General features: G+C 56.0%; 30 non-coding genes across 30 annotated transcripts; all 30 read right to left on the reverse strand.

Annotated features, from left to right (window-relative positions):
• Positions 1 to 425: 425 nt before the first annotated feature.
• Positions 426 to 507, reverse strand: Trnal-cag. Its single transcript has one exon. It is a non-coding gene; the product is annotated as a tRNA-Leu (tRNA).
• An 80-nt stretch (positions 508 to 587) lies between these two features.
• Trnal-aag lies at positions 588 to 669 on the reverse strand. Its single transcript has one exon. It is a non-coding gene; the product is annotated as a tRNA-Leu (tRNA).
• Positions 670 to 1,752: 1,083 nt separating this feature from the next.
• On the reverse strand, positions 1,753 to 1,834 carry Trnal-cag. The gene has a single exon. It is a non-coding gene; the product is annotated as a tRNA-Leu (tRNA).
• An 80-nt stretch (positions 1,835 to 1,914) lies between these two features.
• Trnal-aag lies at positions 1,915 to 1,996 on the reverse strand. Its single transcript has one exon. It is a non-coding gene; the product is annotated as a tRNA-Leu (tRNA).
• A 1,083-nt stretch (positions 1,997 to 3,079) lies between these two features.
• Positions 3,080 to 3,161, reverse strand: Trnal-cag. Its single transcript has one exon. It is a non-coding gene; the product is annotated as a tRNA-Leu (tRNA).
• Positions 3,162 to 3,241: 80 nt separating this feature from the next.
• Trnal-aag lies at positions 3,242 to 3,323 on the reverse strand. The gene has a single exon. It is a non-coding gene; the product is annotated as a tRNA-Leu (tRNA).
• A 1,083-nt stretch (positions 3,324 to 4,406) lies between these two features.
• Positions 4,407 to 4,488, reverse strand: Trnal-cag. Its single transcript has one exon. It is a non-coding gene; the product is annotated as a tRNA-Leu (tRNA).
• An 80-nt stretch (positions 4,489 to 4,568) lies between these two features.
• Positions 4,569 to 4,650, reverse strand: Trnal-aag. Its single transcript has one exon. It is a non-coding gene; the product is annotated as a tRNA-Leu (tRNA).
• A 1,083-nt stretch (positions 4,651 to 5,733) lies between these two features.
• Trnal-cag lies at positions 5,734 to 5,815 on the reverse strand. Its single transcript has one exon. It is a non-coding gene; the product is annotated as a tRNA-Leu (tRNA).
• Positions 5,816 to 5,895: 80 nt separating this feature from the next.
• Trnal-aag lies at positions 5,896 to 5,977 on the reverse strand. Its single transcript has one exon. It is a non-coding gene; the product is annotated as a tRNA-Leu (tRNA).
• Positions 5,978 to 7,060: 1,083 nt separating this feature from the next.
• Positions 7,061 to 7,142, reverse strand: Trnal-cag. The gene has a single exon. It is a non-coding gene; the product is annotated as a tRNA-Leu (tRNA).
• Positions 7,143 to 7,222: 80 nt separating this feature from the next.
• On the reverse strand, positions 7,223 to 7,304 carry Trnal-aag. Its single transcript has one exon. It is a non-coding gene; the product is annotated as a tRNA-Leu (tRNA).
• Positions 7,305 to 8,387: 1,083 nt separating this feature from the next.
• Trnal-cag lies at positions 8,388 to 8,469 on the reverse strand. Its single transcript has one exon. It is a non-coding gene; the product is annotated as a tRNA-Leu (tRNA).
• Positions 8,470 to 8,549: 80 nt separating this feature from the next.
• Positions 8,550 to 8,631, reverse strand: Trnal-aag. The gene has a single exon. It is a non-coding gene; the product is annotated as a tRNA-Leu (tRNA).
• A 1,083-nt stretch (positions 8,632 to 9,714) lies between these two features.
• Positions 9,715 to 9,796, reverse strand: Trnal-cag. The gene has a single exon. It is a non-coding gene; the product is annotated as a tRNA-Leu (tRNA).
• Positions 9,797 to 9,876: 80 nt separating this feature from the next.
• Trnal-aag lies at positions 9,877 to 9,958 on the reverse strand. The gene has a single exon. It is a non-coding gene; the product is annotated as a tRNA-Leu (tRNA).
• Positions 9,959 to 11,041: 1,083 nt separating this feature from the next.
• Positions 11,042 to 11,123, reverse strand: Trnal-cag. Its single transcript has one exon. It is a non-coding gene; the product is annotated as a tRNA-Leu (tRNA).
• An 80-nt stretch (positions 11,124 to 11,203) lies between these two features.
• Positions 11,204 to 11,285, reverse strand: Trnal-aag. Its single transcript has one exon. It is a non-coding gene; the product is annotated as a tRNA-Leu (tRNA).
• Positions 11,286 to 12,368: 1,083 nt separating this feature from the next.
• On the reverse strand, positions 12,369 to 12,450 carry Trnal-cag. The gene has a single exon. It is a non-coding gene; the product is annotated as a tRNA-Leu (tRNA).
• Positions 12,451 to 12,530: 80 nt separating this feature from the next.
• Positions 12,531 to 12,612, reverse strand: Trnal-aag. The gene has a single exon. It is a non-coding gene; the product is annotated as a tRNA-Leu (tRNA).
• Positions 12,613 to 13,695: 1,083 nt separating this feature from the next.
• Trnal-cag lies at positions 13,696 to 13,777 on the reverse strand. Its single transcript has one exon. It is a non-coding gene; the product is annotated as a tRNA-Leu (tRNA).
• Positions 13,778 to 13,857: 80 nt separating this feature from the next.
• Positions 13,858 to 13,939, reverse strand: Trnal-aag. Its single transcript has one exon. It is a non-coding gene; the product is annotated as a tRNA-Leu (tRNA).
• A 1,083-nt stretch (positions 13,940 to 15,022) lies between these two features.
• On the reverse strand, positions 15,023 to 15,104 carry Trnal-cag. Its single transcript has one exon. It is a non-coding gene; the product is annotated as a tRNA-Leu (tRNA).
• Positions 15,105 to 15,184: 80 nt separating this feature from the next.
• Trnal-aag lies at positions 15,185 to 15,266 on the reverse strand. The gene has a single exon. It is a non-coding gene; the product is annotated as a tRNA-Leu (tRNA).
• Positions 15,267 to 16,349: 1,083 nt separating this feature from the next.
• Trnal-cag lies at positions 16,350 to 16,431 on the reverse strand. Its single transcript has one exon. It is a non-coding gene; the product is annotated as a tRNA-Leu (tRNA).
• An 80-nt stretch (positions 16,432 to 16,511) lies between these two features.
• On the reverse strand, positions 16,512 to 16,593 carry Trnal-aag. The gene has a single exon. It is a non-coding gene; the product is annotated as a tRNA-Leu (tRNA).
• Positions 16,594 to 17,676: 1,083 nt separating this feature from the next.
• On the reverse strand, positions 17,677 to 17,758 carry Trnal-cag. Its single transcript has one exon. It is a non-coding gene; the product is annotated as a tRNA-Leu (tRNA).
• Positions 17,759 to 17,838: 80 nt separating this feature from the next.
• Trnal-aag lies at positions 17,839 to 17,920 on the reverse strand. Its single transcript has one exon. It is a non-coding gene; the product is annotated as a tRNA-Leu (tRNA).
• Positions 17,921 to 19,003: 1,083 nt separating this feature from the next.
• On the reverse strand, positions 19,004 to 19,085 carry Trnal-cag. The gene has a single exon. It is a non-coding gene; the product is annotated as a tRNA-Leu (tRNA).
• An 80-nt stretch (positions 19,086 to 19,165) lies between these two features.
• On the reverse strand, positions 19,166 to 19,247 carry Trnal-aag. Its single transcript has one exon. It is a non-coding gene; the product is annotated as a tRNA-Leu (tRNA).
• Between the last annotated feature and the right edge of the window lie 145 nt (positions 19,248 to 19,392).

Below are 19,392 nucleotides of genomic sequence, written 5' to 3' on the forward strand. Positions count from 1 at the left end.
TTTCTGCAAGCGTCAGCGGAGCGTCAGTCGAGCTAAGTCGGGACAAGTCGCGTAAGAGGAGCAATGAAATGTGCATTTCCGGTACCGGGAATCGAACCCAGGCCTCCTGGGCGAGAGCCAGGCATCCCAGCCACTAGACGAGACCGGATAACGACACAAGCACTCCTCCAACAAACACGGCGAGCGTCCACCCGCTACTTGACGACAACTGCAAAAATTAACGCTTCCACTTCGTAGAACGGCATGCTCGGGACGTATCTCGTGGAGACGAACGCCAGCAATCATGAGACCAAACTGCGCCGGTGAATCCTGTTGTTACACCACGCACCACTGTGCTACGACAGTTGAAGAATGCGACGCTCACGCTTTGCTGCGCTTTTTCCTTCGCGGGAAATCAGTGCTCCTGCTTTCGAGACGGAAAACGTTGGCAGCGGTGGGATTCGAACCCACGCCTCCGAAGAGACTGGTGCCTGAAACCAGCGCCTTAGACCGCTCGGCCACGCTACCTACGCGACGCGGCGGTCACAGGAGCTGCGTTCTACCCCACGAGAACACACCGCAATGGCACAAAAACGAGAAGTAAAAATTGGCAGCGGTGGGATTCGAACCCACGCCTCCGAAGAGACTGGTGCCTTAAACCAGCGCCTTAGACCGCTCGGCCACGCTACCCACACCAGTGTTCCTGGCATTTGTAGAATGCAGTGCACGACACAGCTTCCTGATCTGTTGCGACTGGTTGCTCGAACATCGCACCTCAAACGACTGCCCTTTTCGAATAGAGATTAACTACACAGGCAGCTGCCAGCGCCCTGGTGCGGCGGCATCGCGTGTTTATAAGGAATCGGTAGTGCCACCTGCAGCCTGAGGAACATGAGCACAAAATCAGGAGGGCACCGTGATTTCAATCACTGGGTCACTGTCGTCATTGCAGCGACAGCAAGGCAGAACTTTAAAAAGTGCCGTGACACGGATTCGAGCCTGGGTTGTCGCGGCCACAACGCAATGTCCTGACCACTAGACGATCACGGCCACGGAGCCACCGCGGAATTCAACTCTCGCGACTGCAAGTGGCTGTGCACAGCAAAGCTCGGCCGACTGTGTCTCGCAACAGCTGTGTCAGACGCGGTCTCCATTATATGTATACTGGCAAACGAACGTGCCCTCGCTGATGGACACTGAGCAGAGTGGTTAGCTGCATTCAACCCCCGTGGCAATGTCTTGCAGTCCTCCAAGTCTGTTGGCCGCAGGTATGTGCCCGGATAAGAGGTGGACAGATGTCGCATCTCTCTCGCCGTCACTTGTGGCCGCGAATCATATTTTACGTAGTTTTCTGCAAGCGTCAGCGGAGCGTCAGTCGAGCTAAGTCGGGACAAGTCGCATAAGAGGAGCAATGAAATGTGCATTTCCGGTACCGGGAATCGAACCCAGGCCTCCTGGGCGAGAGCCAGGCATCCCAGCCACTAGACGAGACCGGATAACGACACAAGCACTCCTCCAACAAACACGGCGAGCGTCCACCCGCTACTTGACGACAACTGCAAAAATTAACGCTTCCACTTCGTAGAACGGCATGCTCGGGACGTATCTCGTGGAGACGAACGCCAGCAATCATGAGACCAAACTGCGCCGGTGAATCCTGTTGTTACACCACGCACCACTGTGCTACGACAGTTGAAGAATGCGACGCTCACGCTTTGCTGCGCTTTTTCCTTCGCGGGAAATCAGTGCTCCTGCTTTCGAGACGGAAAACGTTGGCAGCGGTGGGATTCGAACCCACGCCTCCGAAGAGACTGGTGCCTGAAACCAGCGCCTTAGACCGCTCGGCCACGCTACCTACGCGACGCGGCGGTCACAGGAGCTGCGTTCTACCCCACGAGAACACACCGCAATGGCACAAAAACGAGAAGTAAAAATTGGCAGCGGTGGGATTCGAACCCACGCCTCCGAAGAGACTGGTGCCTTAAACCAGCGCCTTAGACCGCTCGGCCACGCTACCCACACCAGTGTTCCTGGCATTTGTAGAATGCAGTGCACGACACAGCTTCCTGATCTGTTGCGACTGGTTGCTCGAACATCGCACCTCAAACGACTGCCCTTTTCGAATAGAGATTAACTACACAGGCAGCTGCCAGCGCCCTGGTGCGGCGGCATCGCGTGTTTATAAGGAATCGGTAGTGCCACCTGCAGCCTGAGGAACATGAGCACAAAATCAGGAGGGCACCGTGATTTCAATCACTGGGTCACTGTCGTCATTGCAGCGACAGCAAGGCAGAACTTTAAAAAGTGCCGTGACCCGGATTCGAGCCTGGGTTGTCGCGGCCACAACGCAATGTCCTGACCACTAGACGATCACGGCCACGGAGCCACCGCGGAATTCAACTCTCGCGACTGCAAGTGGCTGTGCACAGCAAAGCTCGGCCGACTGTGTCTCGCAACAGCTGTGTCAGACGCGGTCTCCATTATATGTATACTGGCAAACGAACGTGCCCGCGCTGATGGACACTGAGCAGAGTGGTTAGCTGCATTCAACCCCCGTGGCAATGTCTTGCAGTCCTCCAAGTCTGTTGGCCGCAGGTATGTGCCCGGATAAGAGGTGGACAGATGTCGCATCTCTCTCGCCGTCACTTGTGGCCGCGAATCATATTTTACGTAGTTTTCTGCAAGCGTCAGCGGAGCGTCAGTCGAGCTAAGTCGGGACAAGTCGCGTAAGAGGAGCAATGAAATGTGCATTTCCGGTACCGGGAATCGAACCCAGGCCTCCTGGGCGAGAGCCAGGCATCCCAGCCACTAGACGAGACCGGATAACGACACAAGCACTCCTCCAACAAACACGGCGAGCGTCCACCCGCTACTTGACGACAACTGCAAAAATTAACGCTTCCACTTCGTAGAACGGCATGCTCGGGACGTATCTCGTGGAGACGAACGCCAGCAATCATGAGACCAAACTGCGCCGGTGAATCCTGTTGTTACACCACGCACCACTGTGCTACGACAGTTGAAGAATGCGACGCTCACGCTTTGCTGCGCTTTTTCCTTCGCGGGAAATCAGTGCTCCTGCTTTCGAGACGGAAAACGTTGGCAGCGGTGGGATTCGAACCCACGCCTCCGAAGAGACTGGTGCCTGAAACCAGCGCCTTAGACCGCTCGGCCACGCTACCTACGCGACGCGGCGGTCACAGGAGCTGCGTTCTACCCCACGAGAACACACCGCAATGGCACAAAAACGAGAAGTAAAAATTGGCAGCGGTGGGATTCGAACCCACGCCTCCGAAGAGACTGGTGCCTTAAACCAGCGCCTTAGACCGCTCGGCCACGCTACCCACACCAGTGTTCCTGGCATTTGTAGAATGCAGTGCACGACACAGCTTCCTGATCTGTTGCGACTGGTTGCTCGAACATCGCACCTCAAACGACTGCCCTTTTCGAATAGAGATTAACTACACAGGCAGCTGCCAGCGCCCTGGTGCGGCGGCATCGCGTGTTTATAAGGAATCGGTAGTGCCACCTGCAGCCTGAGGAACATGAGCACAAAATCAGGAGGGCACCGTGATTTCAATCACTGGGTCACTGTCGTCATTGCAGCGACAGCAAGGCAGAACTTTAAAAAGTGCCGTGACCCGGATTCGAGCCTGGGTTGTCGCGGCCACAACGCAATGTCCTGACCACTAGACGATCACGGCCACGGAGCCACCGCGGAATTCAACTCTCGCGACTGCAAGTGGCTGTGCACAGCAAAGCTCGGCCGACTGTGTCTCGCAACAGCTGTGTCAGACGCGGTCTCCATTATATGTATACTGGCAAACGAACGTGCCCGCGCTGATGGACACTGAGCAGAGTGGTTAGCTGCATTCAACCCCCGTGGCAATGTCTTGCAGTCCTCCAAGTCTGTTGGCCGCAGGTATGTGCCCGGATAAGAGGTGGACAGATGTCGCATCTCTCTCGCCGTCACTTGTGGCCGCGAATCATATTTTACGTAGTTTTCTGCAAGCGTCAGCGGAGCGTCAGTCGAGCTAAGTCGGGACAAGTCGCGTAAGAGGAGCAATGAAATGTGCATTTCCGGTACCGGGAATCGAACCCAGGCCTCCTGGGCGAGAGCCAGGCATCCCAGCCACTAGACGAGACCGGATAACGACACAAGCACTCCTCCAACAAACACGGCGAGCGTCCACCCGCTACTTGACGACAACTGCAAAAATTAACGCTTCCACTTCGTAGAACGGCATGCTCGGGACGTATCTCGTGGAGACGAACGCCAGCAATCATGAGACCAAACTGCGCCGGTGAATCCTGTTGTTACACCACGCACCACTGTGCTACGACAGTTGAAGAATGCGACGCTCACGCTTTGCTGCGCTTTTTCCTTCGCGGGAAATCAGTGCTCCTGCTTTCGAGACGGAAAACGTTGGCAGCGGTGGGATTCGAACCCACGCCTCCGAAGAGACTGGTGCCTGAAACCAGCGCCTTAGACCGCTCGGCCACGCTACCTACGCGACGCGGCGGTCACAGGAGCTGCGTTCTACCCCACGAGAACACACCGCAATGGCACAAAAACGAGAAGTAAAAATTGGCAGCGGTGGGATTCGAACCCACGCCTCCGAAGAGACTGGTGCCTTAAACCAGCGCCTTAGACCGCTCGGCCACGCTACCCACACCAGTGTTCCTGGCATTTGTAGAATGCAGTGCACGACACAGCTTCCTGATCTGTTGCGACTGGTTGCTCGAACATCGCACCTCAAACGACTGCCCTTTTCGAATAGAGATTAACTACACAGGCAGCTGCCAGCGCCCTGGTGCGGCGGCATCGCGTGTTTATAAGGAATCGGTAGTGCCACCTGCAGCCTGAGGAACATGAGCACAAAATCAGGAGGGCACCGTGATTTCAATCACTGGGTCACTGTCGTCATTGCAGCGACAGCAAGGCAGAACTTTAAAAAGTGCCGTGACCCGGATTCGAGCCTGGGTTGTCGCGGCCACAACGCAATGTCCTGACCACTAGACGATCACGGCCACGGAGCCACCGCGGAATTCAACTCTCGCGACTGCAAGTGGCTGTGCACAGCAAAGCTCGGCCGACTGTGTCTCGCAACAGCTGTGTCAGACGCGGTCTCCATTATATGTATACTGGCAAACGAACGTGCCCGCGCTGATGGACACTGAGCAGAGTGGTTAGCTGCATTCAACCCCCGTGGCAATGTCTTGCAGTCCTCCAAGTCTGTTGGCCGCAGGTATGTGCCCGGATAAGAGGTGGACAGATGTCGCATCTCTCTCGCCGTCACTTGTGGCCGCGAATCATATTTTACGTAGTTTTCTGCAAGCGTCAGCGGAGCGTCAGTCGAGCTAAGTCGGGACAAGTCGCGTAAGAGGAGCAATGAAATGTGCATTTCCGGTACCGGGAATCGAACCCAGGCCTCCTGGGCGAGAGCCTGGCATCCCAGCCACTAGACGAGACCGGATAACGACACAAGCACTCCTCCAACAAACACGGCGAGCGTCCACCCGCTACTTGACGACAACTGCAAAAATTAACGCTTCCACTTCGTAGAACGGCATGCTCGGGACGTATCTCGTGGAGACGAACGCCAGCAATCATGAGACCAAACTGCGCCGGTGAATCCTGTTGTTACACCACGCACCACTGTGCTACGACAGTTGAAGAATGCGACGCTCACGCTTTGCTGCGCTTTTTCCTTCGCGGGAAATCAGTGCTCCTGCTTTCGAGACGGAAAACGTTGGCAGCGGTGGGATTCGAACCCACGCCTCCGAAGAGACTGGTGCCTGAAACCAGCGCCTTAGACCGCTCGGCCACGCTACCTACGCGACGCGGCGGTCACAGGAGCTGCGTTCTACCCCACGAGAACACACCGCAATGGCACAAAAACGAGAAGTAAAAATTGGCAGCGGTGGGATTCGAACCCACGCCTCCGAAGAGACTGGTGCCTTAAACCAGCGCCTTAGACCGCTCGGCCACGCTACCCACACCAGTGTTCCTGGCATTTGTAGAATGCAGTGCACGACACAGCTTCCTGATCTGTTGCGACTGGTTGCTCGAACATCGCACCTCAAACGACTGCCCTTTTCGAATAGAGATTAACTACACAGGCAGCTGCCAGCGCCCTGGTGCGGCGGCATCGCGTGTTTATAAGGAATCGGTAGTGCCACCTGCAGCCTGAGGAACATGAGCACAAAATCAGGAGGGCACCGTGATTTCAATCACTGGGTCACTGTCGTCATTGCAGCGACAGCAAGGCAGAACTTTAAAAAGTGCCGTGACCCGGATTCGAGCCTGGGTTGTCGCGGCCACAACGCAATGTCCTGACCACTAGACGATCACGGCCACGGAGCCACCGCGGAATTCAACTCTCGCGACTGCAAGTGGCTGTGCACAGCAAAGCTCGGCCGACTGTGTCTCGCAACAGCTGTGTCAGACGCGGTCTCCATTATATGTATACTGGCAAACGAACGTGCCCGCGCTGATGGACACTGAGCAGAGTGGTTAGCTGCATTCAACCCCCGTGGCAATGTCTTGCAGTCCTCCAAGTCTGTTGGCCGCAGGTATGTGCCCGGATAAGAGGTGGACAGATGTCGCATCTCTCTCGCCGTCACTTGTGGCCGCGAATCATATTTTACGTAGTTTTCTGCAAGCGTCAGCGGAGCGTCAGTCGAGCTAAGTCGGGACAAGTCGCGTAAGAGGAGCAATGAAATGTGCATTTCCGGTACCGGGAATCGAACCCAGGCCTCCTGGGCGAGAGCCAGGCATCCCAGCCACTAGACGAGACCGGATAACGACACAAGCACTCCTCCAACAAACACGGCGAGCGTCCACCCGCTACTTGACGACAACTGCAAAAATTAACGCTTCCACTTCGTAGAACGGCATGCTCGGGACGTATCTCGTGGAGACGAACGCCAGCAATCATGAGACCAAACTGCGCCGGTGAATCCTGTTGTTACACCACGCACCACTGTGCTACGACAGTTGAAGAATGCGACGCTCACGCTTTGCTGCGCTTTTTCCTTCGCGGGAAATCAGTGCTCCTGCTTTCGAGACGGAAAACGTTGGCAGCGGTGGGATTCGAACCCACGCCTCCGAAGAGACTGGTGCCTGAAACCAGCGCCTTAGACCGCTCGGCCACGCTACCTACGCGACGCGGCGGTCACAGGAGCTGCGTTCTACCCCACGAGAACACACCGCAATGGCACAAAAACGAGAAGTAAAAATTGGCAGCGGTGGGATTCGAACCCACGCCTCCGAAGAGACTGGTGCCTTAAACCAGCGCCTTAGACCGCTCGGCCACGCTACCCACACCAGTGTTCCTGGCATTTGTAGAATGCAGTGCACGACACAGCTTCCTGATCTGTTGCGACTGGTTGCTCGAACATCGCACCTCAAACGACTGCCCTTTTCGAATAGAGATTAACTACACAGGCAGCTGCCAGCGCCCTGGTGCGGCGGCATCGCGTGTTTATAAGGAATCGGTAGTGCCACCTGCAGCCTGAGGAACATGAGCACAAAATCAGGAGGGCACCGTGATTTCAATCACTGGGTCACTGTCGTCATTGCAGCGACAGCAAGGCAGAACTTTAAAAAGTGCCGTGACCCGGATTCGAGCCTGGGTTGTCGCGGCCACAACGCAATGTCCTGACCACTAGACGATCACGGCCACGGAGCCACCGCGGAATTCAACTCTCGCGACTGCAAGTGGCTGTGCACAGCAAAGCTCGGCCGACTGTGTCTCGCAACAGCTGTGTCAGACGCGGTCTCCATTATATGTATACTGGCAAACGAACGTGCCCGCGCTGATGGACACTGAGCAGAGTGGTTAGCTGCATTCAACCCCCGTGGCAATGTCTTGCAGTCCTCCAAGTCTGTTGGCCGCAGGTATGTGCCCGGATAAGAGGTGGACAGATGTCGCATCTCTCTCGCCGTCACTTGTGGCCGCGAATCATATTTTACGTAGTTTTCTGCAAGCGTCAGCGGAGCGTCAGTCGAGCTAAGTCGGGACAAGTCGCGTAAGAGGAGCAATGAAATGTGCATTTCCGGTACCGGGAATCGAACCCAGGCCTCCTGGGCGAGAGCCAGGCATCCCAGCCACTAGACGAGACCGGATAACGACACAAGCACTCCTCCAACAAACACGGCGAGCGTCCACCCGCTACTTGACGACAACTGCAAAAATTAACGCTTCCACTTCGTAGAACGGCATGCTCGGGACGTATCTCGTGGAGACGAACGCCAGCAATCATGAGACCAAACTGCGCCGGTGAATCCTGTTGTTACACCACGCACCACTGTGCTACGACAGTTGAAGAATGCGACGCTCACGCTTTGCTGCGCTTTTTCCTTCGCGGGAAATCAGTGCTCCTGCTTTCGAGACGGAAAACGTTGGCAGCGGTGGGATTCGAACCCACGCCTCCGAAGAGACTGGTGCCTGAAACCAGCGCCTTAGACCGCTCGGCCACGCTACCTACGCGACGCGGCGGTCACAGGAGCTGCGTTCTACCCCACGAGAACACACCGCAATGGCACAAAAACGAGAAGTAAAAATTGGCAGCGGTGGGATTCGAACCCACGCCTCCGAAGAGACTGGTGCCTTAAACCAGCGCCTTAGACCGCTCGGCCACGCTACCCACACCAGTGTTCCTGGCATTTGTAGAATGCAGTGCACGACACAGCTTCCTGATCTGTTGCGACTGGTTGCTCGAACATCGCACCTCAAACGACTGCCCTTTTCGAATAGAGATTAACTACACAGGCAGCTGCCAGCGCCCTGGTGCGGCGGCATCGCGTGTTTATAAGGAATCGGTAGTGCCACCTGCAGCCTGAGGAACATGAGCACAAAATCAGGAGGGCACCGTGATTTCAATCACTGGGTCACTGTCGTCATTGCAGCGACAGCAAGGCAGAACTTTAAAAAGTGCCGTGACCCGGATTCGAGCCTGGGTTGTCGCGGCCACAACGCAATGTCCTGACCACTAGACGATCACGGCCACGGAGCCACCGCGGAATTCAACTCTCGCGACTGCAAGTGGCTGTGCACAGCAAAGCTCGGCCGACTGTGTCTCGCAACAGCTGTGTCAGACGCGGTCTCCATTATATGTATACTGGCAAACGAACGTGCCCGCGCTGATGGACACTGAGCAGAGTGGTTAGCTGCATTCAACCCCCGTGGCAATGTCTTGCAGTCCTCCAAGTCTGTTGGCCGCAGGTATGTGCCCGGATAAGAGGTGGACAGATGTCGCATCTCTCTCGCCGTCACTTGTGGCCGCGAATCATATTTTACGTAGTTTTCTGCAAGCGTCAGCGGAGCGTCAGTCGAGCTAAGTCGGGACAAGTCGCGTAAGAGGAGCAATGAAATGTGCATTTCCGGTACCGGGAATCGAACCCAGGCCTCCTGGGCGAGAGCCAGGCATCCCAGCCACTAGACGAGACCGGATAACGACACAAGCACTCCTCCAACAAACACGGCGAGCGTCCACCCGCTACTTGACGACAACTGCAAAAATTAACGCTTCCACTTCGTAGAACGGCATGCTCGGGACGTATCTCGTGGAGACGAACGCCAGCAATCATGAGACCAAACTGCGCCGGTGAATCCTGTTGTTACACCACGCACCACTGTGCTACGACAGTTGAAGAATGCGACGCTCACGCTTTGCTGCGCTTTTTCCTTCGCGGGAAATCAGTGCTCCTGCTTTCGAGACGGAAAACGTTGGCAGCGGTGGGATTCGAACCCACGCCTCCGAAGAGACTGGTGCCTGAAACCAGCGCCTTAGACCGCTCGGCCACGCTACCTACGCGACGCGGCGGTCACAGGAGCTGCGTTCTACCCCACGAGAACACACCGCAATGGCACAAAAACGAGAAGTAAAAATTGGCAGCGGTGGGATTCGAACCCACGCCTCCGAAGAGACTGGTGCCTTAAACCAGCGCCTTAGACCGCTCGGCCACGCTACCCACACCAGTGTTCCTGGCATTTGTAGAATGCAGTGCACGACACAGCTTCCTGATCTGTTGCGACTGGTTGCTCGAACATCGCACCTCAAACGACTGCCCTTTTCGAATAGAGATTAACTACACAGGCAGCTGCCAGCGCCCTGGTGCGGCGGCATCGCGTGTTTATAAGGAATCGGTAGTGCCACCTGCAGCCTGAGGAACATGAGCACAAAATCAGGAGGGCACCGTGATTTCAATCACTGGGTCACTGTCGTCATTGCAGCGACAGCAAGGCAGAACTTTAAAAAGTGCCGTGACCCGGATTCGAGCCTGGGTTGTCGCGGCCACAACGCAATGTCCTGACCACTAGACGATCACGGCCACGGAGCCACCGCGGAATTCAACTCTCGCGACTGCAAGTGGCTGTGCACAGCAAAGCTCGGCCGACTGTGTCTCGCAACAGCTGTGTCAGACGCGGTCTCCATTATATGTATACTGGCAAACGAACGTGCCCGCGCTGATGGACACTGAGCAGAGTGGTTAGCTGCATTCAACCCCCGTGGCAATGTCTTGCAGTCCTCCAAGTCTGTTGGCCGCAGGTATGTGCCCGGATAAGAGGTGGACAGATGTCGCATCTCTCTCGCCGTCACTTGTGGCCGCGAATCATATTTTACGTAGTTTTCTGCAAGCGTCAGCGGAGCGTCAGTCGAGCTAAGTCGGGACAAGTCGCGTAAGAGGAGCAATGAAATGTGCATTTCCGGTACCGGGAATCGAACCCAGGCCTCCTGGGCGAGAGCCAGGCATCCCAGCCACTAGACGAGACCGGATAACGACACAAGCACTCCTCCAACAAACACGGCGAGCGTCCACCCGCTACTTGACGACAACTGCAAAAATTAACGCTTCCACTTCGTAGAACGGCATGCTCGGGACGTATCTCGTGGAGACGAACGCCAGCAATCATGAGACCAAACTGCGCCGGTGAATCCTGTTGTTACACCACGCACCACTGTGCTACGACAGTTGAAGAATGCGACGCTCACGCTTTGCTGCGCTTTTTCCTTCGCGGGAAATCAGTGCTCCTGCTTTCGAGACGGAAAACGTTGGCAGCGGTGGGATTCGAACCCACGCCTCCGAAGAGACTGGTGCCTGAAACCAGCGCCTTAGACCGCTCGGCCACGCTACCTACGCGACGCGGCGGTCACAGGAGCTGCGTTCTACCCCACGAGAACACACCGCAATGGCACAAAAACGAGAAGTAAAAATTGGCAGCGGTGGGATTCGAACCCACGCCTCCGAAGAGACTGGTGCCTTAAACCAGCGCCTTAGACCGCTCGGCCACGCTACCCACACCAGTGTTCCTGGCATTTGTAGAATGCAGTGCACGACACAGCTTCCTGATCTGTTGCGACTGGTTGCTCGAACATCGCACCTCAAACGACTGCCCTTTTCGAATAGAGATTAACTACACAGGCAGCTGCCAGCGCCCTGGTGCGGCGGCATCGCGTGTTTATAAGGAATCGGTAGTGCCACCTGCAGCCTGAGGAACATGAGCACAAAATCAGGAGGGCACCGTGATTTCAATCACTGGGTCACTGTCGTCATTGCAGCGACAGCAAGGCAGAACTTTAAAAAGTGCCGTGACCCGGATTCGAGCCTGGGTTGTCGCGGCCACAACGCAATGTCCTGACCACTAGACGATCACGGCCACGGAGCCACCGCGGAATTCAACTCTCGCGACTGCAAGTGGCTGTGCACAGCAAAGCTCGGCCGACTGTGTCTCGCAACAGCTGTGTCAGACGCGGTCTCCATTATATGTATACTGGCAAACGAACGTGCCCGCGCTGATGGACACTGAGCAGAGTGGTTAGCTGCATTCAACCCCCGTGGCAATGTCTTGCAGTCCTCCAAGTCTGTTGGCCGCAGGTATGTGCCCGGATAAGAGGTGGACAGATGTCGCATCTCTCTCGCCGTCACTTGTGGCCGCGAATCATATTTTACGTAGTTTTCTGCAAGCGTCAGCGGAGCGTCAGTCGAGCTAAGTCGGGACAAGTCGCGTAAGAGGAGCAATGAAATGTGCATTTCCGGTACCGGGAATCGAACCCAGGCCTCCTGGGCGAGAGCCAGGCATCCCAGCCACTAGACGAGACCGGATAACGACACAAGCACTCCTCCAACAAACACGGCGAGCGTCCACCCGCTACTTGACGACAACTGCAAAAATTAACGCTTCCACTTCGTAGAACGGCATGCTCGGGACGTATCTCGTGGAGACGAACGCCAGCAATCATGAGACCAAACTGCGCCGGTGAATCCTGTTGTTACACCACGCACCACTGTGCTACGACAGTTGAAGAATGCGACGCTCACGCTTTGCTGCGCTTTTTCCTTCGCGGGAAATCAGTGCTCCTGCTTTCGAGACGGAAAACGTTGGCAGCGGTGGGATTCGAACCCACGCCTCCGAAGAGACTGGTGCCTGAAACCAGCGCCTTAGACCGCTCGGCCACGCTACCTACGCGACGCGGCGGTCACAGGAGCTGCGTTCTACCCCACGAGAACACACCGCAATGGCACAAAAACGAGAAGTAAAAATTGGCAGCGGTGGGATTCGAACCCACGCCTCCGAAGAGACTGGTGCCTTAAACCAGCGCCTTAGACCGCTCGGCCACGCTACCCACACCAGTGTTCCTGGCATTTGTAGAATGCAGTGCACGACACAGCTTCCTGATCTGTTGCGACTGGTTGCTCGAACATCGCACCTCAAACGACTGCCCTTTTCGAATAGAGATTAACTACACAGGCAGCTGCCAGCGCCCTGGTGCGGCGGCATCGCGTGTTTATAAGGAATCGGTAGTGCCACCTGCAGCCTGAGGAACATGAGCACAAAATCAGGAGGGCACCGTGATTTCAATCACTGGGTCACTGTCGTCATTGCAGCGACAGCAAGGCAGAACTTTAAAAAGTGCCGTGACCCGGATTCGAGCCTGGGTTGTCGCGGCCACAACGCAATGTCCTGACCACTAGACGATCACGGCCACGGAGCCACCGCGGAATTCAACTCTCGCGACTGCAAGTGGCTGTGCACAGCAAAGCTCGGCCGACTGTGTCTCGCAACAGCTGTGTCAGACGCGGTCTCCATTATATGTATACTGGCAAACGAACGTGCCCGCGCTGATGGACACTGAGCAGAGTGGTTAGCTGCATTCAACCCCCGTGGCAATGTCTTGCAGTCCTCCAAGTCTGTTGGCCGCAGGTATGTGCCCGGATAAGAGGTGGACAGATGTCGCATCTCTCTCGCCGTCACTTGTGGCCGCGAATCATATTTTACGTAGTTTTCTGCAAGCGTCAGCGGAGCGTCAGTCGAGCTAAGTCGGGACAAGTCGCGTAAGAGGAGCAATGAAATGTGCATTTCCGGTACCGGGAATCGAACCCAGGCCTCCTGGGCGAGAGCCAGGCATCCCAGCCACTAGACGAGACCGGATAACGACACAAGCACTCCTCCAACAAACACGGCGAGCGTCCACCCGCTACTTGACGACAACTGCAAAAATTAACGCTTCCACTTCGTAGAACGGCATGCTCGGGACGTATCTCGTGGAGACGAACGCCAGCAATCATGAGACCAAACTGCGCCGGTGAATCCTGTTGTTACACCACGCACCACTGTGCTACGACAGTTGAAGAATGCGACGCTCACGCTTTGCTGCGCTTTTTCCTTCGCGGGAAATCAGTGCTCCTGCTTTCGAGACGGAAAACGTTGGCAGCGGTGGGATTCGAACCCACGCCTCCGAAGAGACTGGTGCCTGAAACCAGCGCCTTAGACCGCTCGGCCACGCTACCTACGCGACGCGGCGGTCACAGGAGCTGCGTTCTACCCCACGAGAACACACCGCAATGGCACAAAAACGAGAAGTAAAAATTGGCAGCGGTGGGATTCGAACCCACGCCTCCGAAGAGACTGGTGCCTTAAACCAGCGCCTTAGACCGCTCGGCCACGCTACCCACACCAGTGTTCCTGGCATTTGTAGAATGCAGTGCACGACACAGCTTCCTGATCTGTTGCGACTGGTTGCTCGAACATCGCACCTCAAACGACTGCCCTTTTCGAATAGAGATTAACTACACAGGCAGCTGCCAGCGCCCTGGTGCGGCGGCATCGCGTGTTTATAAGGAATCGGTAGTGCCACCTGCAGCCTGAGGAACATGAGCACAAAATCAGGAGGGCACCGTGATTTCAATCACTGGGTCACTGTCGTCATTGCAGCGACAGCAAGGCAGAACTTTAAAAAGTGCCGTGACCCGGATTCGAGCCTGGGTTGTCGCGGCCACAACGCAATGTCCTGACCACTAGACGATCACGGCCACGGAGCCACCGCGGAATTCAACTCTCGCGACTGCAAGTGGCTGTGCACAGCAAAGCTCGGCCGACTGTGTCTCGCAACAGCTGTGTCAGACGCGGTCTCCATTATATGTATACTGGCAAACGAACGTGCCCGCGCTGATGGACACTGAGCAGAGTGGTTAGCTGCATTCAACCCCCGTGGCAATGTCTTGCAGTCCTCCAAGTCTGTTGGCCGCAGGTATGTGCCCGGATAAGAGGTGGACAGATGTCGCATCTCTCTCGCCGTCACTTGTGGCCGCGAATCATATTTTACGTAGTTTTCTGCAAGCGTCAGCGGAGCGTCAGTCGAGCTAAGTCGGGACAAGTCGCGTAAGAGGAGCAATGAAATGTGCATTTCCGGTACCGGGAATCGAACCCAGGCCTCCTGGGCGAGAGCCAGGCATCCCAGCCACTAGACGAGACCGGATAACGACACAAGCACTCCTCCAACAAACACGGCGAGCGTCCACCCGCTACTTGACGACAACTGCAAAAATTAACGCTTCCACTTCGTAGAACGGCATGCTCGGGACGTATCTCGTGGAGACGAACGCCAGCAATCATGAGACCAAACTGCGCCGGTGAATCCTGTTGTTACACCACGCACCACTGTGCTACGACAGTTGAAGAATGCGACGCTCACGCTTTGCTGCGCTTTTTCCTTCGCGGGAAATCAGTGCTCCTGCTTTCGAGACGGAAAACGTTGGCAGCGGTGGGATTCGAACCCACGCCTCCGAAGAGACTGGTGCCTGAAACCAGCGCCTTAGACCGCTCGGCCACGCTACCTACGCGACGCGGCGGTCACAGGAGCTGCGTTCTACCCCACGAGAACACACCGCAATGGCACAAAAACGAGAAGTAAAAATTGGCAGCGGTGGGATTCGAACCCACGCCTCCGAAGAGACTGGTGCCTTAAACCAGCGCCTTAGACCGCTCGGCCACGCTACCCACACCAGTGTTCCTGGCATTTGTAGAATGCAGTGCACGACACAGCTTCCTGATCTGTTGCGACTGGTTGCTCGAACATCGCACCTCAAACGACTGCCCTTTTCGAATAGAGATTAACTACACAGGCAGCTGCCAGCGCCCTGGTGCGGCGGCATCGCGTGTTTATAAGGAATCGGTAGTGCCACCTGCAGCCTGAGGAACATGAGCACAAAATCAGGAGGGCACCGTGATTTCAATCACTGGGTCACTGTCGTCATTGCAGCGACAGCAAGGCAGAACTTTAAAAAGTGCCGTGACCCGGATTCGAGCCTGGGTTGTCGCGGCCACAACGCAATGTCCTGACCACTAGACGATCACGGCCACGGAGCCACCGCGGAATTCAACTCTCGCGACTGCAAGTGGCTGTGCACAGCAAAGCTCGGCCGACTGTGTCTCGCAACAGCTGTGTCAGACGCGGTCTCCATTATATGTATACTGGCAAACGAACGTGCCCGCGCTGATGGACACTGAGCAGAGTGGTTAGCTGCATTCAACCCCCGTGGCAATGTCTTGCAGTCCTCCAAGTCTGTTGGCCGCAGGTATGTGCCCGGATAAGAGGTGGACAGATGTCGCATCTCTCTCGCCGTCACTTGTGGCCGCGAATCATATTTTACGTAGTTTTCTGCAAGCGTCAGCGGAGCGTCAGTCGAGCTAAGTCGGGACAAGTCGCGTAAGAGGAGCAATGAAATGTGCATTTCCGGTACCGGGAATCGAACCCAGGCCTCCTGGGCGAGAGCCAGGCATCCCAGCCACTAGACGAGACCGGATAACGACACAAGCACTCCTCCAACAAACACGGCGAGCGTCCACCCGCTACTTGACGACAACTGCAAAAATTAACGCTTCCACTTCGTAGAACGGCATGCTCGGGACGTATCTCGTGGAGACGAACGCCAGCAATCATGAGACCAAACTGCGCCGGTGAATCCTGTTGTTACACCACGCACCACTGTGCTACGACAGTTGAAGAATGCGACGCTCACGCTTTGCTGCGCTTTTTCCTTCGCGGGAAATCAGTGCTCCTGCTTTCGAGACGGAAAACGTTGGCAGCGGTGGGATTCGAACCCACGCCTCCGAAGAGACTGGTGCCTGAAACCAGCGCCTTAGACCGCTCGGCCACGCTACCTACGCGACGCGGCGGTCACAGGAGCTGCGTTCTACCCCACGAGAACACACCGCAATGGCACAAAAACGAGAAGTAAAAATTGGCAGCGGTGGGATTCGAACCCACGCCTCCGAAGAGACTGGTGCCTTAAACCAGCGCCTTAGACCGCTCGGCCACGCTACCCACACCAGTGTTCCTGGCATTTGTAGAATGCAGTGCACGACACAGCTTCCTGATCTGTTGCGACTGGTTGCTCGAACATCGCACCTCAAACGACTGCCCTTTTCGAATAGAGATTAACTACACAGGCAGCTGCCAGCGCCCTGGTGCGGCGGCATCGCGTGTTTATAAGGAATCGGTAGTGCCACCTGCAGCCTGAGGAACATGAGCACAAAATCAGGAGGGCACCGTGATTTCAATCACTGGGTCACTGTCGTCATTGCAGCGACAGCAAGGCAGAACTTTAAAAAGTGCCGTGACCCGGATTCGAGCCTGGGTTGTCGCGGCCACAACGCAATGTCCTGACCACTAGACGATCACGGCCACGGAGCCACCGCGGAATTCAACTCTCGCGACTGCAAGTGGCTGTGCACAGCAAAGCTCGGCCGACTGTGTCTCGCAACAGCTGTGTCAGACGCGGTCTCCATTATATGTATACTGGCAAACGAACGTGCCCGCGCTGATGGACACTGAGCAGAGTGGTTAGCTGCATTCAACCCCCGTGGCAATGTCTTGCAGTCCTCCAAGTCTGTTGGCCGCAGGTATGTGCCCGGATAAGAGGTGGACAGATGTCGCATCTCTCTCGCCGTCACTTGTGGCCGCGAATCATATTTTACGTAGTTTTCTGCAAGCGTCAGCGGAGCGTCAGTCGAGCTAAGTCGGGACAAGTCGCGTAAGAGGAGCAATGAAATGTGCATTTCCGGTACCGGGAATCGAACCCAGGCCTCCTGGGCGAGAGCCAGGCATCCCAGCCACTAGACGAGACCGGATAACGACACAAGCACTCCTCCAACAAACACGGCGAGCGTCCACCCGCTACTTGACGACAACTGCAAAAATTAACGCTTCCACTTCGTAGAACGGCATGCTCGGGACGTATCTCGTGGAGACGAACGCCAGCAATCATGAGACCAAACTGCGCCGGTGAATCCTGTTGTTACACCACGCACCACTGTGCTACGACAGTTGAAGAATGCGACGCTCACGCTTTGCTGCGCTTTTTCCTTCGCGGGAAATCAGTGCTCCTGCTTTCGAGACGGAAAACGTTGGCAGCGGTGGGATTCGAACCCACGCCTCCGAAGAGACTGGTGCCTGAAACCAGCGCCTTAGACCGCTCGGCCACGCTACCTACGCGACGCGGCGGTCACAGGAGCTGCGTTCTACCCCACGAGAACACACCGCAATGGCACAAAAACGAGAAGTAAAAATTGGCAGCGGTGGGATTCGAACCCACGCCTCCGAAAAGACTGGTGCCTTAAACCAGCGCCTTAGACCGCTCGGCCACGCTACCCACACCAGTGTTCCTGGCATTTGTAGAATGCAGTGCACGACACAGCTTCCTGATCTGTTGCGACTGGTTGCTCGAACATCGCACCTCAAACGACTGCCCTTTTCGAATAGAGATTAACTACACAGGCAGCTGCCAGCGCCCTGGTGCGGCGGCATCGCGTGTTTATAAGGAATCGGTAGTGCCACCTGCAGCCTGAGGAACATGAGCACAAAATCAGGAGGGCACCGTGATTTCAATCACTGGGTCACTGTCGTCATTGCAGCGACAGCAAGGCAGAACTTTAAAAAGTGCCGTGACCCGGATTCGAGCCTGGGTTGTCGCGGCCACAACGCAATGTCCTGACCACTAGACGATCACGGCCACGGAGCCACCGCGGAATTCAACTCTCGCGACTGCAAGTGGCTGTGCACAGCAAAGCTCGGCCGACTGTGTCTCGCAACAGCTGTGTCAGACGCGGTCTCCATTATATGTATACTGGCAAACGAACGTGCCCGCGCTGATGGACACTGAGCAGAGTGGTTAGCTGCATTCAACCCCCGTGGCAATGTCTTGCAGTCCTCCAAGTCTGTTGGCCGCAGGTATGTGCCCGGATAAGAGGTGGACAGATGTCGCATCTCTCTCGCCGTCACTTGTGGCCGCGAATCATATTTTACGTAGTTTTCTGCAAGCGTCAGCGGAGCGTCAGTCGAGCTAAGTCGGGACAAGTCGCGTAAGAGGAGCAATGAAATGTGCATTTCCGGTACCGGGAATCGAACCCAGGCCTCCTGGGCGAGAGCCAGGCATCCCAGCCACTAGACGAGACCGGATAACGACACAAGCACTCCTCCAACAAACACGGCGAGCGTCCACCCGCTACTTGACGACAACTGCAAAAATTAACGCTTCCACTTCGTAGAACGGCATGCTCGGGACGTATCTCGTGGAGACGAACGCCAGCAATCATGAGACCAAACTGCGCCGGTGAATCCTGTTGTTACACCACGCACCACTGTGCTACGACAGTTGAAGAATGCGACGCTCACGCTTTGCTGCGCTTTTTCCTTCGCGGGAAATCAGTGCTCCTGCTTTCGAGACGGAAAACGTTGGCAGCGGTGGGATTCGAACCCACGCCTCCGAAGAGACTGGTGCCTGAAACCAGCGCCTTAGACCGCTCGGCCACGCTACCTACGCGACGCGGCGGTCACAGGAGCTGCGTTCTACCCCACGAGAACACACCGCAATGGCACAAAAACGAGAAGTAAAAATTGGCAGCGGTGGGATTCGAACCCACGCCTCCGAAAAGACTGGTGCCTTAAACCAGCGCCTTAGACCGCTCGGCCACGCTACCCACACCAGTGTTCCTGGCATTTGTAGAATGCAGTGCACGACACAGCTTCCTGATCTGTTGCGACTGGTTGCTCGAACATCGCACCTCAAACGACTGCCCTTTTCGAATAGAGATTAACTACACAGGCAGCTGCCAGCGCCCTGGT

The sequence above is a fragment of the Schistocerca americana genome, unplaced genomic scaffold, assembly GCF_021461395.2.
Source record: "Schistocerca americana isolate TAMUIC-IGC-003095 unplaced genomic scaffold, iqSchAmer2.1 HiC_scaffold_858, whole genome shotgun sequence".
Lineage (NCBI taxonomy): Eukaryota > Metazoa > Arthropoda > Insecta > Orthoptera > Acrididae > Schistocerca > Schistocerca americana.